At 44.8% G+C, this 19,394-nt stretch overlaps 2 non-coding genes across 2 annotated transcripts; one reads left to right on the top strand and one right to left on the bottom strand.

Annotated features, from left to right (window-relative positions):
- Positions 1-16,195: 16,195 nt before the first annotated feature.
- On the bottom strand, positions 16,196-16,270 carry Trnas-cga (transfer RNA serine (anticodon CGA)). Its single transcript has one exon. It is a non-coding gene; the product is annotated as a tRNA-Ser (tRNA).
- Positions 16,271-16,899: 629 nt separating this feature from the next.
- Trnas-cga (transfer RNA serine (anticodon CGA)) lies at positions 16,900-16,973 on the top strand. Its single transcript has one exon. It is a non-coding gene; the product is annotated as a tRNA-Ser (tRNA).
- The last annotated feature ends 2,421 nt before the right edge of the window (positions 16,974-19,394 follow it).

Raw genomic sequence — 19,394 nt, 5'->3', positions numbered from 1 at the left:
TGAAAAGTTTACTTTTTTATTTTCTCAATGCTATGATCTGTCCGGTCGTTCATTGAGGTCTCTGTTCACTGTAATAAGTTTAGTGTCTGTGTTTTGCGATCGCACCGTAAAAACGTGCGAATAGTAGACGAAAGGACCTGGCTCTCCAATGGGAACCGAAAACATTTGATCGCAAGGTCATAGGTCAACCGATTCCTCCACAGGAAAGCACGTCTGATATATTCTATACGACACTGGTGACGGCATGGGCGTCACATGACAGGAATATGTTGTCGACCCACCTAACTTGCACACTTGACGAATGGGTAAAAAGATTCTTCTACCATGCCCGCTTTAGGTTTTCTTGTGGATCTGATAATCAGTCCCAAAAAAGTGATGAAAACATTAGTTTGTCACATAAACTGCAACAAATGAATGCAACAGTTTCACAGTCGCACAGTTTTCCCTATGCTCTGTCAAAACATATGTTTTTAACGTTTTCAAATTTTTCCGTGTGTAGACCGTCAAATCCTGCATATGTTCAAGCAAATCTGAACATGTCCTGGAATTTTGGAGAGCGAAGTTGATTGTGTGTGAGTGCCTGAATTGTCTGAAAATAAAAAATTAAACTTTTCACGCGAGGGAAGACTTGAACCAAGGACCTCTCGTTCCACAGCTGCTCACGCCACGGGACCACGGCACTCGTGAGCGTACACGATCCTTGATGTTGCATATCTTGCTCATGGACTACTCAGTTTGTATATTTTGCTTATTTTTTTTTATTTCCACCCAACTTCTTCCTGTTTTCTCGATTGATCTGTGTTCAGTTTTTCAAGGCCTATCCACTGTACCAACTTATAACTAAATCTAAGGGGGGTGCGATGGGAAGGTTCCCTTGTGAGGTCATCAGTCCCCTAGAACTTAGAACTACTTAAACCTAACTAACCTAAGGACATGACACACATCCATGCCCGAGGCAGGATTCTAACCTGCGACCGTAGCGGTCGCGCGGTTCCAGACTGTAGCGCCTAGAACAGGTCGCCCACCCCGGCCTGCGCGGGAATAGGACTGGGAGATATACGTACTGCTTTCAGCACTGTATCAAACATTTCTGTAAGTTATTTTCCCTTTTCGCAATAGAAATGTTACTTGCTGTAACTCTTTTATAAACACCTCACACTTCCGACAGTGCGCTGAGCGTTTATTATGGAAAATGAATACGAAAGTGGAAACAGAATTTATCTCCTTACCGTGAATAAACAGGTGCGGTTCGGACCGAAACAAATGCGTGTTAGCTCAGATACTGCGAGCAGTGCGTTTTGCGGAATACCTCTGGAAAGAGGCGCTCCAGAAGAAATATGAAGCAAGTTAGCGCCAGGACAGCGCCGCTGCGTCGCTCTCGTTTTATTGGCTTACTTTCTCGCTATTATTCCTGCGCCGGTAGCCTTTATACGTTGCGGGCCAGATTGCAATGTGTCTGTACGGCGGCCGGGAGCAAAACATGGCCCCTACCCTTGCCGGAGCAGTAAAACGAGATTTATGAGGGCGTAATCAATAAAAAGGTCCCGCGCAGAAGTTCACGACTGCGGTTTTATGTAAACAGAGCCCGCTCGCAATATTTTTCATGTTGTTCTATCTTTTCTGTCCCTGCATTATGCTCTATGCGCATGCCGCGATTCGGGACACTTCGACCAGATGCTAACACGAGAAGCAAGTGTTATCAAAATTCTGTGACTGTCGCACAGTTCAATTTCGTTTATTACGAGGTGGTATCGAAAAGTTATAGGAATATGCTACGAGGGGCGTTTAATACGTAATGCAACACATTTCTTATCTCGGCCAATTTCGATTTAAGAAATGTGATATTTGTTGTGGGACGTCGTGGAATATTCCCTCTTCAGTCCCTGCAGTTCTGACCGGTGGCGGCTCTTACGTAGCCCTCAAAATGGCGTCTGTAATGGAGATGTGTTCGATGCGGAGAGCTGTCACTGAGTTTCCTTTGGCAGAAAATCAGAGCATCTCAGAAATTCGTAGGCACTTGCAGAATGTCTACGGAGACCTGGCAGTGAACAAAAGCTTGGTGAGTCGTTGGGCGAGGCGTCTGTCATCATCGCAACAAGGTCGCGCAAACCTGTCGGATGTGCCGCGTGCCGGCCGGCCACACACAGTGACTCCTGCAGTGTTGGAACGTGCGGACACTCTCATTCCAGGTGATCGCCGTGAATCATCGCCGTGAAACAGCTCGCTGCAGAATTGCACGTCTCTGTTGGCGGTGGTGACACACTCATCCACCAGTTGGCGTAGTCAGAGGTGTGTTCCTGCTGGGTTACTCGCCGCCTGCCTGTTTAGTGTAACGAATGACAATCTGTGTGGAATTGCTCGCGCGTCACGAGGATAATTTGGAGGTTATTAATGCAGAGCGGTACCATGCTGGCATACAGGATCTCCCAGTAAGGTGGCGTAAGGCCGTCGCATTGAACGGCGGTTATCTTGAAAAAGAGGGTCCTGTACTCAAAAGAGGGAGTGGGTGGAGGGGACGGGGGGAACAATAAGGTGTACTGGATACCTGAATAAAACCAACCTACTTTCACAAACGCCCCTCGTATTTAAAATTGTTACGTCTTTTCTAGATCTTATATCCGTCTCGAGAAGAACACGGCGAACACCACACACTCTTTCCTCAGTTATTGGAAGAACTAGACAAATTTTACGAACAAGTGAGGATGAAGAGAGCGACGTTCTACTACGTTCTGGAGATGATTCGTGGTGAATTTGAAAAGCAGTTCATCTTTATAAAAGCACTTCAGTGAAAGAGGGGCTCCCTTAAACCTACGGGGGCTTGTTTTATTCATTATATTTAATACCTTGTTCGAACAGCTAAGTTTTCTCTGTATTGATTATTAACTCCAATTTGAAACCTGGTGGCTAGGTAACCAGAGAGCGCACTGGATAAGTTTAAGGTTGTGGATGGGGCTGTAAACAGTTACTGTGGGTTGCACAATCAAACACAGAACTTAATTTTATAAGAACCACTTATTTACATATTGGCTTAAATGATCACAATTAAACAATGCGGCAGAAGGCCTAGTTAAAGAGAACTTGAGGTGGTTTCAGGGCTGAAGGCCCCAAAACCACAGCAAACACAAGAACGGCTGAGGGACTGGCTTAGAAACCAAAAGCAATTAAAAGTAGAAGGTAGTTTTTTTTAAATATGCAATGAAAACAATTAGCGGCTGAAGGCCTACACTACATGTCTGAAGAACGACTATAATTAAAGCACATTAATAAAAAAATTTTCTAAGCAAGAAATTTCCCTTTTAAACAGAACGGCCGAAGCCTGATTAACTTAATGCACGGCTGAAGGTAACAAACAAATTAGAAACAACGGCTGAAGGCCTGAACAACAAGTCAGATAAATAATTTAGTACACAAAAAACGAAAATCACAATTTTAAACAAACAGAACAAGTGGTGCTCAGAACTGTTCCAAGGGTTGGCCTGGGAAGGTAGCTCAAACTTAAGGTGAAGTGAGAGAGGGAAACCCCACTAAATATTAATTTTTGTAACTGAAATCATATTTTCAGATTGTAAATTAAAGAAAAGAGTGGACGAATATTTTTTGAAGAAACCCTAGAATAAATTCTCCATTTTGTCGAATTTGTTACCGCTATGGATGTATTTATTTCCTTATTACATTAACTGATGTTATTTGTGCCTTGGAAATGTAATAGCTTAATTAGTAGTTAGTCTTGGCAAGCATTTCGTGTTTTAATATCCATTGAGTGATTATATTTGTTATGTATTCACGTGTATGGAATGTGTGCAACTTCTCTTTCTTTAGATTATAGTCAAGCGGCCCTTTGGCACTAGTAAGGCACAGGCACCACCTGTAAGAGACGAGCTTATTTGTTGTGTTCACTGGAGCTGATTATGACTGCTTTTGAAAGCTGCCAGTCTATCATTCTTGTGAATAAACAAGTATTTAAAGCTGTAGTTGAGGTGTGTTGTATTGTTCTTGAGAGCTCATTGTGTTCCTTTGACAAACTGCTTTAGGACTCAGCATACTCTGCTGTGGGGTGGGATACCGGACCCGAGAGGGTGCCAACCACGAACCCACGATATAACAAGCGGCGAGAAAGCGAAGTCAGAAAGCTTACTTAATGTTACTTAGGCAATTAACAAGAAAATATTTCTAAATTTCTTAAAAATAGACTACAGTAAGACGGCCGTTACGGCCTGTACCGCAGCGGTAATTTAAACTCACAGATTCACTCGAGCGTAGCAGACTTTAGAATAAATACAGCTTTTGACCTATCCTGGAGGAAATTTTGGCAAAAAAGTGAACAGTAAGTACCATAGAAAACAGCATGCGACACAGACCGAAGTAGAGCATCATGTACCTACGAAAAAGAAGTTTTTGGCGAAAATTCAGAACTGTTTGGTGTAACAGAGAAGTAAGATCAGAGACAGATGTAGGAGTGACATATGATACAGGGGATCAGGATTTGGTGACACAAACTGGGCGGCTGCACGTAGAATGTGACGGCACACATCCTGAGGAATCTACTGCTCTGTCTACAGAAGTAAAAGAAGATTTGCCAATGCACGACATGACTCCAACAAAAACAGTATGAGACACAGAATCAGTTATTACTGGAAACAAACATCTATTACAAGAAAGGAAACAATAAAACACTGACCGGAACAGATATCCGACAGATTTATGAAAGCATAGAGAACTTTATGCCACTCCTAGACTGGAAGAATCGATGACGCCTACTACATCGTTAAGACTAGTAAGGAACAAGCATCCAGAAGGGGCATATATTACTTTTCCTGTACCTGATTTCGTAGATAGAATCCATCTCAAAGTGAACAATCTCCCAACAGAAGTGGAAAACTGGAGAAGTTATTGGCGTAGGTTTCTGCCACAAGAAATGAATTGAAACCCTACTGCATAAGCTGGGAAAGGAAAGGGACACTTGAAAGCGCGGACTCATCATAATCGTATCATTTTTCCTTTGACACTTCGCATTTATTTACAGAATCCATTAAACTAACAAAGCGAATCCAATATTAACCATGCCAAAGAATGAGCAACAGGACTTTCTTTCTTCTTGTTTTACAAATAATCAGTTTAAGCCACTGATCAAAGGTCTCAAGCCACAAGCAAGAAATCAGTAAAAAATAAAAAAAATTGTAAAATACACTCCTGGAAATGGAAAAAAGAACACATTGACACCGGTGTGTCAGACCCACCATACTTGCTCCGGACACTGCGAGAGGGCTGTACAAGCAATGATCACACGCACGGCACAGCGGACACACCAGGAACCGCGGTGTTGGCCGTCGAATGGCGCTAGCTGCGCAGCACTTGTGCACCGCCGCCGTCAGTGTCAGCCAGTTTGCCGTGGCATACGGAGCTCCATCGCAGTCTTTAACACTGGTAGCATGCCGCGACAGCGTGGACGTGAACCGTATGTGCAGTTGACGGACTTTGAGCGAGGGCGTATAGTGGGCATGCGGGAGGCCGGGTGGACGTACCGCCGAATTGCTCAACACGTGGGGCGTGAGGTCTCCACAGTACATCGATGTTGTCGCCAGTGGTCGGCGGAAGGTGCACGTGCCCGTCGACCTGGGACCGGACCGCAGCGACGTACGGATGCACGCCAAGACCGTAGGATCCTACGCAGTGCCGTAGGGGACTGCACCGCCACTTCCCAGCAAATTAGGGACACTGTTGCTCCTGGGGTATCGGCGAGGACCATTCGCAACCGTCTCCATGAAGCTGGGCTACGGTCCCGCACACCGTTAGGCCGTCTTCCGCTCACGCCCCAACATCGTGCAGCCCGCCTCCAGTGGTGTCGCGACAGGCGTGAATGGAGGGACGAATGGAGACGTGTCGTCTTCAGCGTTGAGAGTCGCTTCTGCCTTGGTGCCAATGATGGTCGTATGCGTGTTTGGCGCCGTGCAGGTGAGCGCCACAATCAGGACTGCATACGACCGAGGCACACAGGGCCAACACCCGGCATCATGGTGTGGGGAGCGATCTCCTACACTGGCCGTACACCACTGGTGATCGTCGAGGGGACACTGAATAGTGCACGGTACATCCAAACCGTCATCGAACCCATCGTTCTACCATTCCTAGACCGGCAAGGGAACTTGCTGTTCCAACAGGACAATGCACGTCCGCATGTATCCCGTGCCACCCAACGTGCTCTAGAAGGTGTAAGTCAACTACCCTGGCCAGCAAGATCTCCGGATCTGTCCCCCATTGAGCATGTTTGGGACTGGATGAAGCGTCGTCTCACGCGGTCTGCACGTCCAGCACGAACGCTGGTCCAACTGAGGCGCCAGGTGGAAATGGCATGGCAAGCCGTTCCACAGGACTACATCCAGCATCTCTACGATCGTCTCCATGGGAGAATAGCAGCCTGCATTGCTGCGAAAGGTGGATATACACTGTACTAGTGCCGACATTGTGCATGCTCTGTTGCCTGTGTCTATGTGCCTGTGGTTCTGTCAGTGTGATCATGTGATGTATCTGACCCCAGGAATGTGTCAATAAAGTTTCCCCTTCCTGGGACAATGAATTCACGGTGTTCTTATTTCAATTTCCAGGAGTGTATTAAACAGCAACGTTACTCAAAATTGCACAGAGCAAACACCGCTTAATAACATAAAACGGTAAAACGATGGCATAATAAACGTCTCCCCCAAGACAACTGAAAAGGGTGAAAACATTAATCTCAGAAAATTACTTCAAATAGAAAAACAGTCAATAAGTCACCTAGGCCACACAGCCAGGGATATGTCCGCGCCAAACTGAAATTTCTACGAGAATCAGAAGCTTACGTCTTGGAGGTGGTACTTAATTGCTAGCATTTACAAGTATGGCTCTCTTCCATTGCTCTTAGATTTCAGAACGCTCCAAAACACAATTTGAAGAGAATACCTTAGTTCGACAAAATTCCTTAACATAATTAAAGGATTAAATAACAAATCCAAGGAAGTATCCCAAGACGTTAAAAAAACAACCATTTAATAAACCAGATTTACCGCATAGCCTATGAGCAATTTAACAGCACTAAATACCTAATTTCATTAAACGCTAGGGTAAGAATAAACGGCCTGACGGCTCACAGAAAAATGGCACTGATTTGAAAGCCGCCAGATTTAAAGAGCCAGACAGCTTGTGGCGTTAACAAGTAAGACAAAACTTCAAGTTGCACCTGTATTGGCAAGTAGCCACAGTTACACGTACGTAACAAGCATTAACCATTATATGTATTAAACTCAAACAGACCAGTCGTGGTTAACAATAATTAAAACAGGTGAAATTTTTTTGAGATCTATGAAGTGAGAGTCACAGAGGCGTGCATATCACAGCGTTAACGTCGATATGCAGCAGGATTTTGGAACATATATTGTGTTCGAACATTATGAATCGAAGAAAACTGTCTGTTGACACACAATCAACACGAGTTTAGGAAGCATCGTTCCTGTGAAACACAACTATCTCTTTATTCACATGAAGTGTTGAGTGCTATTGACAAGGGATATCAGATCGATTCCGTATTTCTGGATTTCCGGAAGGCTTTTGACACTGTATCACACAAGCGGCTTATAGTGAAATTGCGTGCTTGTGGAATATCGTCTCAGTTATGTGACTGGATTTGTGATTTTCTGTCAGAGAGGTCACAGTTCGTAGTAATTGACGGAAAGTCATCGAGTAAAACAGAAGTGATTTCTGGCGTTCCCCAAGGTAGTGTTATAGGCCCTTTGCTGTTCATTATCTATATAAACGATTTGGGAGACAACCTGAGCAGTCGTCTTCGGTTGTTTGCAGATAACGCTGTCGTTTATCTATTAATAAAGTCATCATAAGATCAAAACAAATTGAAAAACGATTTTGAAAAGTTATCTGAATGGTGCGAAAAGTGGCAGGTGACCCTAAATAACGAAAATTGTGAGGTCATCCACATGAGTGCTAAAAGGAACTTTCAAATTACTTCCGGGAATTCAGACAGGTAACACTTTCAGCGATCGCCGATATTTCGGCGGGAGAACACCCCGCCATTTTCAAGGCAAACTGCAACGGACAGGCGGCGTACATGCAAATTTAAAACCTCGGTTCTCGAACTGAAGCAGGAAAGATAACATACACACACTGAACACTAGTGCCAACAAAGATGACCAAAGTCAGAGCTATCGATAGTGAGACTATGAATTCGCAGGTGAGGCAGCATTGACTCTGTCCCTCTGTTTTCTGACAAGGGAGAGAGCCGGATTCCAAACAGAGTTTAAACAGAAACCTCCATCCCTGTTGACGAGGTTTCTCGCTAATTTAATCTCAACTGCCTCCCTAATGACACTGTCCCAATAGCTGGACGTGCATGCCAATATCTCGGTGTTATTATATAACATGGGGTTACCAGTATCCAAGCAATGTTCGGCAATAGCAGATCTATTTGGCTGCTGTAATCGTGTGTGCCGTTTATGCTCAGTACATCGGTCCTCCACGGTCCTGATAGTTTGACCAATATATGCCACGCCGCAGCTACAAGGAATACCATATACACCCGCCTTACGCAGTCCGAGATCATCCTTAACGGAACTCAAAAGTGCTCTAATTTTAGATGGAGGTCGGAAAACACATTTCACATCGTATTTCCGTAAAATACGACCGACGTATCTCCTACGTAAGGCAAAAAGCCAGTAGACTTAGGTGTTGACTCAGAATTTTCATCAATCACCCGATGTACAGTTGGTCGATAGCGCAACGCACGTTCAATCTGTCTATCACTATAATCATTTTGACGAAATGTAACTTGAAGATGGGACAGCTCAGCTGGAAAAGTCTCAGAGTCAGAAACGACATATGTCCTGCGTACCAACGTACGAAGTACCCCTTCACGCTGAGCCGGATGGTGACAACTATTAGCCTGTAAGTACAAGTCGGTGTGAGTACGTTTCCTGTAGACTGCATGTCCCAATGATCCATCATTCTTCCTCCTAACCAACACGTCAAGAAAGGGAAGGCAACATCCTCTTCCACCTCCATCGTAAAACGAATGTTCGGTTGGATCGAGTTCAGATGTTCTAGAAAGACATTCAAATTCTCCCTACCATGAGGCCAAACAACGAAGGTATCGTCAACGTATCTAAGGAAACAGGCGGGTTTCAAAGGCGCCGACTCCAATGCACGTTCCTCGGTCATCCATAAACAAATTTGCGATCACAGGAGACAACGGACTACCCATCGCAACTCCAACTGTCTGCTCGTAATACTGGTCATTAAATAAAAAGTAAGTGGATGTCAACACATGCCTAAAGAGATTAGTTAATTCAGCACCAAACCTGACCTCAATTAACCGCAACGAATCAGTCAGAGGAACACGAGTGAAGAGAGAGACCACATCGAAACTCAGTAAAATATCATTCAGCCTCAGTCACTCTAAACGACGTAAAAAGTCAGCTGAGTTCCTGATATGATGTTCACACCGACCTACGTGTGGACTCAACAGAGAAGCAAGATGCTTGGATACACGATATGTCGGAGCGCCGATGTTACTCACTATAGGACGGAAAGGAACCCCTTCCTTGTGAACCTTGAGAAGGCCATATAACCTAGGGGGAACGGCACTATAGGTGTTAAGCCTCTTGATAGTGTCCTGCGACAAACCACTTTTCTTCAGGAGGCTGTTGGTCTTTCTCTCAACACTTTTCGTGGGGTTAGCATCGATTCTGCGATACGCTGAATCAGATAGTAAACGTTGCATCTTTTGTACATAATCATGTTTATTTAAAACAACGGTGGCATTGCCCTTGTCAGCAGGTAAAATAACAATACTAGGATCAACTTTGAGAGAGCGTAAAGCAGCCCTCTCTGCTGCTGTTACATTACTCTTTGGTGGACGAGCCCTAGTCAAAACACGGCATGCCTCCCTCCTAACTTTCTCTGCAGAGTCAGGAGGTAGTTTGCAAACTGCCTGTTCAATTGAACTAATAAAATCAACTACCGGCAAATTCTTCGGAGTGGGTGCAAAATTTAAACCCTTCCCACGGATAAGGTTGCGTCGTCAAAAGATTTCTCTGTGAGATTAATCACGTGTTAAACTTCGGTTACACGATAAATCAGTCAAATCTAAAGACCGTAAATTCAACTAAATACCTAGGCATTACAATTACGAACAACTAAAATCGGAAGGAACACATAGAAAATGTTGTGGGGAAGGTTAACCAGAGACTGCGTTTTATTGGCAGGACACTTAGAAAATGCAACAGACCTACTAAGGAGACTGCCTGTACTACGCTTGTCCGTCCTCTTTTAGAATACTGCTGCGCGGGTTGGGATCCTTACCAGATAGGACTGACGGAGTATATCGAAAAAGTCGAAAGAAAGGCACCACGTTTTGTATTATCGCGAAATATGGGACAGAGTGTCACAAAAATGATACAGGATTTGGGCTGGTCATCATTAAAAGAAAGGCGTATTTCGTTGTAACGGAATCTTCTCACGAAATTCCAATCACCATCTTTCTCCTCCGAATGCGAAAATATTTTGTTAACACCGACCTACATAGGGAGGAACGATCACCACGATAAAATAAGTAAAATCAGAGCTCTTACGGAGAGATATAGCTGTTCAGTCTTTCTGCGCGCTATACGAGATTGGAATAATAGAGAATTGTGAAGGTGGTTTGATGAACCCTCTGCCAGGCGCTTAAATGTGATTTGCATAGTATCCATATAGATGTAGATGTAAGCCTACATCAGGGCCGCGAGGGGTAGCCTAAGTTAGTTTAAGTCAGATTAAGTAGTGCGTAAGCCTAGGGACTGATGACCTCATCAGTTTGGTCCCATAGGAACTTATGACCACCACCACCTCCATCCATCATGAAGTCGTTATTCTATAATTTCAGCTCAGTTCAAAACGCCAGCTTCCAAAAGTGCGCGGTATGGACATAGGGGATGATAGTTCAGCTGAAGCACACTGAAGGGCGTGGTGCAGCCATTAACGGTAGACTCGTAACTATCCAGTCCCAGCACAGATCGAGCCGACGACCCACACAGCTGCTGGGTCGAACACTGTCTGTGTTGACCTCTCGACATGTACCCAGACCCTCCACAACTCCACACGCTCCGGCGTGTTTCCAGGACTCCGCGCCGGATATAACACACCTGAAGCTACCTAGAGGGGGCGTCAGAAAATAAATTGGGAAGAAAAGATGAAATTAAGCCGGCACGGTTCTTGAATCGTGCTGCTTAGATACGTCGTACAAGCGATTTGTGGCGACGCATGACCGCAAAGCATGGGATTAAAGGCGAGTAGGGCAAGATTGTCGAATGTATACCCGTCATCCCTAGTAGAGATAAAGATAGGTCAGCTTAATGCCATGAGAAGTGGCAGCGTATTGCATGAGTAGAGAAGAGCTGCAGTTTGATGTATTGTGCCTCCAAGAACCTATACGAATGTTTGTAAGATCCCCAGTATTTTTAACAAGTGCACGAGAGCAACGTCCTATGGCACGAATAATCGTATTTAACACGGCCATAACAGTGATAAAAATATCACAGTACTGTTCAGAACACATAATCTGTGGAAATGTTAATTGGATGGGAGAATTGCATCCTGGTCGTTCTCTCCCCCTCTTCTGGGTGCTTCACGCTTTTCTCCAGGCTGGATATTTAAGTATTTTTAAGATGACACAGCTTTACATCCAAAATGGTTTGAATGAGATCGATCCTGGAGGCTGTATGCAGGCGATTCAGCTGCCCCTACCGATGTCGTTTTATGCAGCCCCACACGACAGAAATATGCTGTTGGCCAGTTCGCTTTGGATATGTGAAGCACATGGTCAAAATGTCGCAGAATTACAGGTAAGTAAATGAAGACCTGTTGTACAAATTTTGTTTATGAAACTAGTGTAGCACATTGTCATGAATCATATATTAATTTTTTCATTACGTAATATACTGTATAGTTGTTAGTACCAGTCTTCCCATTTTGATACATCCTGTTAATTTCGTTCCTTCCAATGGTGAAACATGCTTTATAAGGCAACGTTTCTGAACCATTTACGGAAGATTAAGTACTATAAACAGAATGACCTTAAAGAGACATCCAAAACCCATCTGACTACTCCACAAATTATACAAAGAAAGAATGGAGGCACATGGATAAGAGTGGAAAAAGTAAAGCAGTCGGCACACGGACCGTGCTGCTGAACGTCAACGTTGAGGTGCCGAGTTCAACGTGCTTCTGAATGCTTAGAAATGATTTGACTTGCACTTACGGTATGTGTTCTCAATGTGGCATATGCAATCGTAGCGCTCTCCAGCGGCAGTTGTCAGCTGTACCTAGCTCGCACATCGCACTGTTGACGAAATGGATGGGCCTAACATTCCTACGTTAGCTTCATTAAAACGCACATTTGCTCCCTTGTCACGTTTTTATGTCTGTTGTATATATAAATAAAAACTTCATTTTCTGCGTACATGTTACAAGGCAAAAAGGAAAGTACCATGTCTAGTCGACAAGAACATCCCCTTATCAAATTTCCATTACAAATAGTGCGATGCCAATTCCTACTTCATAACTGTTTCTATTAAGCAGCAGAATATTTACAAACAGTAAAACACAAAGCTAAAAATAAGAAAGTACAAAATATTTTACTGCAAATAACACAAGCTGTTCAAATGGTTCGCTGGCCCCTGTTGTCGATCGGTTCTAGGCACTTCAGTCTGGAACCGCGCGACCGTTACGGTCGCAGGTTCGAATCCTGCCTTGGGCATGGATATGTGTGATGTCCTTAGGTTAGTTGGGTTTAAGTAGTTCTAAGTTGCAGGGGACAGATGTTAAGTCCCGTAGACGTAAAACTACTTAAACCTACTTAACCTAAGGACATCACACACATCAATGCCCGAGGCAGGAGTCGAACTTGTGACCGTAGCAGGAACGCGGTTCCGGACCGAAGTCCCTAGAACCGCTCTAACACAAGCTGTCTTGTAGATTAAGCAAATCGAACAAACTCACACTCAGAAACAGCACACTTATATTTACATAACATCTAAAGTTATAGAATACATTTTTATCGACGTAATAAGAAAGTATCAGAACTATTGAAAACGCGATGGCTAGTAATAAAATTTTTGGGTGCAGTGAGATGCAAAGCACCAACACTACCTTGCTATATTGTTTGATGCTACACATTGAACTATTAGGACCACGACTGTTCAACGACCAACCATACTTTGCTTCTTACCGTTTGCAAGCTGTGAGTACCGAGCGTGAGTCGTGCTTCGGTAGCTCAAATGGACCCACTCAGCTGGGGAGTGCCAGGCTGTGGTTAATGTGCTGTGCCGCATCACACTAACGGCTCAACGTTCTGCCTTGTCAGCCAAGACCTAAAGGAAGAGACAAGCTGCTGCAAGGATACTGTTTTCCTTGAGGCACTAGCGAAGCAGAATGCCTCCGTTGCCGATGCCCTTCAAAGGCGCTATTGGAGATTTCAGATAACGATGGCGAGGCTCCAAGTGGAACCAGTTACATTATTGAAGAACCTTTTAGTTCGAATTACATCAGTGGTTTATATTTTTATTTTTTGATTACTCTTTTATGCCACCTTTGTTGTTGTAACACTTACTTGTAAGACTTAGTTACTAGAATTCTCATTTGTACACGCTCCCTAAATGTAATCATATAAAAAAGAAAGTGGCAACGGATAGCCCTAACCTTCATTTCCCATACTTCCCCTGGTCTATAGGCAGCTCTCTGGGGTGGGTTTACTCAGGAGCCAACGCCTGAAGTGGATCAGATTTTTTTTGTTATAGGATGACAAGTGGCGGTGGCACTTAGGTTTTTTATTTTTTATTTATTTATTTTTTTAGTTCCATTTTCCTAAGGGGCTTTTTAAGGGAAAAAAGTGGTCCAAAAAGGGGGTAGCGTCTAAAAAAAAGGCAATGCTCGTCAGAGCAAGCTCCAAAAAAAAAAAAAAAATGGTAGAGCACTTGCCCGCGAAAGGCAAAGGTCCCGAGTTCGAGTCTCGGTCGGGCACACAGTTTTAATCTGCCAGGAAGTTTCATGTCAACGCACACTCCGCTGCAGAGTGAAAATCTCATTCTGCTGAGAGTGTTAATCGTAGATTTGTTACTAACTGACTATTAATTATAAAAAATTGTACAAAGAACATGATGACAAATTGTATCAAGAAAATTGCATTTCTTATGGATGCTAAGTGTGGTGTCGCCTTGAAATGCCATTGTGTATTGTGTATTGAACCATGGACCTAGAAACGACGGAGAGGCTTCGTCCCGCTGTAGCCCTCAGTGGTTCACGACCCCACAACAGGCCACAGCAGTCCACCCATCCCACCGCCGCCCCATACCGAACCCAGGCTTATTGTGCCGTTCGGCCCCCACTGCCCCCCCCCCCCCCCTCTCCCTGGGAACGTCAAATACCAGATGAGCGTAACCCCAAATGTTGTAATGGTAGAGTAATTATGGTGTATGTGTACGGAGAGGCAGTGTTCGTCCAGCAATCGCCGACATAGTGTAACTGAGGCGGAATAAGAGGAACCAGCCCGCATTCGCCGAAGTAGATGGAAAACCGCCTTAAAAACCATCCAAAGACTGGCCGGCACACCGGATCTCGACACTAATCCGCTAGGCGGATTCGTGTCGGGGACTGGCATGCCTTCCCGCTTGGGAAGCAGCGCGTTAGATCGCGTGGCTAGCCACGTGGTTTGAAATGGCATACTTTTATAATACGCGTTTCCTGCCATTTTATTACAACAAATCACATAATTAACGACGGGTTTTCGAGAGCTCCTCGATTTTCTGGTGCTTAGAAATGGCATTATAAATGTGGGCTTCAACTGAAAGCCAATATGCGGTCTCGCGGCTCTGTACTGAAGAGAGACGGCGAGTTCTTCCATCTCATTGGTCAACGTTCAAACGCATGTTCAGTGTATCTGCCATGCTAGGTATTGCTCTGCACGTTTGGAAAGACTCCCCAACGCGCTTTTTCCACGCTGTGACTTGAGAAACTCGGCACGCTCAGCGCTCATCGTTTCAATGAACGGTCCGTGTGCTGACGGCTTAAGGTATCTCTTGCTCCTTGAATACCATGTACCTCATGGTCGATCCACACTTGTTTTTTTTACAGATGAGTCTCCTGGAGCTCTGAGAGGGAACTAACTACGGTTAAGCGGCTGTCTCCTGTCTGGATACCGTTCCTTTAACTGATGTAATGTGTGTTGCATAAAACGACATCGGTAGGGGCAACCAAATCTCCCTGTATACTAGTTTCTGTCCGATGGTAGATTTCTGGTTTCGACACACCGAGCAACCGAGCCCACCACATCTTCGATATTAAGAATCGGAAGCAACACGCTTTGGTAGCGACCTTGCGACTCTGACAGAGAGTTATTTTCCATTTGGTAGCGCTGCTGCCCCCAACAGGGTGCTGCAGATGGCGGACAGTTTTGAGGAAACGGCGCCAGATGGCACGGAGGACGTGATCCGCAGTAAGCTGGCGTATCACGACAGTGCAGTACATCACAGACAAGCAACAGCTGCCGCTCTCCCCCACACGTACCCGTCTGTGAGGGAGCGGAGCTGGAAGAAGGCGGCCGGGGAGCAGGGAAACCTGTGCACTGTATACTGTTCAATATTGCGGCGTCTACAAATCATCCACAGAGTGTCTCGTTTAGCCAAAGTACATCGCAGTTTCATTTCATTTAACCTGGTTTCTCACACCTTCATCCATGCTCTGGAAACCGATGTGACGTGTATGGCTGGGGGTACTTCCCACAGTACTGGATGATTATATGACAGTGCAAGTACTCACGGAGTTTCAGTGTGGGGTGTAATTATCGTACGGCAGCGAAACTTGGTATCTCTGTTAATGCATTGACGCAGAACTGATTTGTGCTGGAAAAAAAATTAGTTCCAGTTTTAGCCACCAGTTGCAAAATTGGTGCTCTGCAGCATCTTGTCGACGTCTTTCGTGCTCATATTGAACAAGCTGTGTAAGCGACAGTTAATAATAAAATCATCGTTATGCCTTCCTCACTACTTTGACCTTTTAGGCCCAAGTCCTGTTTCTAATCCATTACACATCGAAACATTTCTATACGTCCCCAGAATGAGATTTTCACTCTGCAGCGGAGTGTGCGCTGATATGAAACTTCCTGGCAGATTAAAACTGTGTGCCGGACCGAGACTCGAACTCGGGACCTTTGCCTTTCGCGGGCAACTGCTCTACCAACTGAGCTACCCAAGCACGACTCACGCCCCGTCCTCACAGCTTTCCTTCTGCCAGTACCTCGTCTCCTACCTTCCAAACTTTACAGAAGCTCTCCTGCGAACCATGCAGAACTATCACTCCTGAAAGAAAGGACAGTTTTAATCTGCCAGGAAGTTTCATATCAGCGCACACTCCGCTGCAGAGTGAAAATTTCAGTGACATCCCCCAGGCTGTGGCTAAGCCATGTCTCCGCAATATCCTTTCTTTCAGGAGTGATAGTTCTGCAGGAGAGCTTCTGTAAAGTTTGGTAGGTAGGAGACGAGGTGCTGGCAGAAGTAAAGCTGTGAGGACGGGGCGTGAGTCGTGCTTGGGTAGCTCAGCTGGTAGAGCAGTTGCCCACGAAAGGCAAAGGTCCCGAGTTCGAGTCTCGGTCCGGCACACAGTTTTAATCTGCCAGGAAGTTTCATATCAGCGCACACTCCGCTGCAAAGTGAAAATCTCATTCTGGAAACATCGCCCAGGCTGTGGCTAAGCCATGTCTCCGCAATATCCTTTCTTTCAGGAGTGATAGTTCTGCATGGTTCGCAGGACAGCTTCTGTAAAGTTTGGAAGGTAGGAGGCGAGGTACTGGCAGAAATAAAGCTGTGAGGACGGGGCGTGAGTCGTGCTTGGGTAGCTCAGTTGGTAGAGCAGTTGCCCGCGAAAGGCAAAGGTCCCGAGTTCGAGTCTCGGTCCAGGAAGTTTCATTTCTATACGTCTTTCTAGCATTTATAGCGCCAGATTTGCACCTTCTGGACAACATTGGAACCAATGTTTTCCTGTGTGAATTGGTTTTGCATTAACGCTTTAGAACGTCTACTAAGTTTCGCTTTCATACAATAATTACAGCCCGCACTGGACCTCCGTGAATAGTTGCGCTTTAAAATTATAACCACCCTGTACGATCATACAATGTAGATTTTCACGGCCGGCGGCTTCTTCACTTAAAACATTCAGGCTGAGAGACTGTGGTCGATGCTGTTTCGTGTCGTTTTGTCTCCAACTGCCGACGACACCTTCCGAGGCAAAACGGCTACCGCCACTATGGCTTTAGGGACTCTTGCATTTGTACAGCGGATAGAGCGCACCACCATACGTCACGTGATACCGACTGTGTGACTACCCCTGCATGGCGTCATCAGTCTCCATTATAAATAATCGACTGTCATTCTGTTGACGCAAAGCCAACATCCACTCTTTACCTAACTTCAAACGACCTTCTTTTCTGGTTCAACTGTTGTGGTATTTATGAACCTCTATTGTATGCATATCGCGATGTCCTTTCTGCGACGCTTACTTCACTGAATTTTATTTGTGGCCGAGCGCTTCTAGGCGTTTCAGTCCGGAGCCGCGCTGTTGCTGCAGTCGCAGGTTCTAATTTTGCCTCGGGCATGGATGTGTGTGATGTCCTTAGGTTAGTTAGGTTTAAGTAGTTCTAAGTCTAGGGGACTGATGACATCAGATGTTAAGTCCCATAGTTCTCAGAGCCATTTGAACCATTTTGAATTTTATTTCCTGGTTCCCATCTCGAAAAACATGCTCTGCTACGGCCATTTTTTCTGTTGTCCAGGTGAAAGTTCCTTTTGTGCTGGTCTATGCTGGTGTTGATAGTCCTTTTTGTGGTTCCAATGTACAGGGTTATTCTAAATGTTGTACCCATTTTCAAAACTCTGTATTTATTCAAGTACAAATCCAAAATGAACAAGCTTTATACGAATGAAAAGAGGAAGTTTAAAAGTTTTTTCGTAATGTATGATATATCCCCCCCCCCCCCCCCCCATGAACCATGGACCTTTCCGTTGGTGGGGAGGCTTGCGTGCCTCAGCGATACAGATGGCCGTACCGTAGGTACAACCACAACGGAGGGGTATCTGTTGAGAGGCCAGACAAACGTGTGGTTCCTGAAGAGGGGCAGCAGCCTTTTCAGTAGTTGCAAGGGCAACAGTCTGGATGATTGACTGATCTGGCCTTGTAACAATAACCAAAACGGCATTGCTGTGCTGGTACTGCGAACGGCTGAAAGCAAGGGGAAACTACGGCCGTAATTTTTCCCGAGGGCATGCAGCTTTACTGTATGATTAAATGATGATGGCGTCCTCTTGGGTAAAATATTCCGGAGGTAAAATAGTCCCCCATTCGGATCTCCGGGCGGGGACTACTCAAGAGGATGTTGTTATCAGGAGAAAGAAAACTGGCGTCCTACGGATCGGAGCGTGGAATGTCAGATCCCTTAATCGGGCAGGTAGGTTAGAAAATTTAAAAAGGGAAATGGATAGGTTAAAGTTAATATAGTGGGAATTAGTGAAGTTCGGTGGCAGGAGGAACAAGACTTCTGGTCAGGTGACTACAGGGTTATAAACACAAAGTCAAATAGGGGTAATGCAGGAGTAGGTTTAATAATGAATAGGAAAATAGGAATGCGGGTAAGCTACTACAAACAGCATAGTGAACGCATTATTGTGGCCAAGATAGACACGAAGCCCACGCCTGCTACAGTAGTACAAGTTTATGTGCCAACTAGCTCTGCAGACGACGAAGAAATTGAAGAAATGTATGATGATATAAAAGAAATTATTCAGATAGTAAAAGGAGACGAAAATTTAATAGTCATGGGTGACTGGAATTCGAGTGTAGGAAAAGGGAGAGAAGGAAACGTAGTAGGTGAATATGGATTGGGGCTAAGAAACGAAAGAGGAAGCCGCCTGGTAGAATTTTGCACAGAGCACAACTTAATTATAGCTAACACTTGGTTTAAGAATCGTGATAGAAGGTTGTATACATGGAAGAACCCTGGAGATACTAAAAGGTATCGGATAGATTATATAATGCTAAGACAGAGATTTAGGAAACAGGTTTTAAATTGTAAGACATTTCCAGGGGCAGATGTGGACTCTGACCACAATCTATTGGTTATGACCCGTAGATTAAAACTGAAGAAACTGCAAAAAGGTGGGAATTTAAGAAGATGGGACCTGGATAAACTTAAAGAACCAGAGGTTGTACAGAGTTTTAGGGAGAGCATAAGGGAACAATTGACAGGAATGGGGGAAAGAAATACAGTAGAAGAAGAATGGGTAGCTTTGAGGGATGAAGTAGTGAAGGCAGCAGAGTATCAAGTAGGT

The sequence above is a fragment of the Schistocerca cancellata genome, chromosome 10, assembly GCF_023864275.1.
Source record: "Schistocerca cancellata isolate TAMUIC-IGC-003103 chromosome 10, iqSchCanc2.1, whole genome shotgun sequence".
Lineage (NCBI taxonomy): Eukaryota > Metazoa > Arthropoda > Insecta > Orthoptera > Acrididae > Schistocerca > Schistocerca cancellata.
This window is presented reverse-complemented; position numbering and strand designations above follow the sequence as displayed.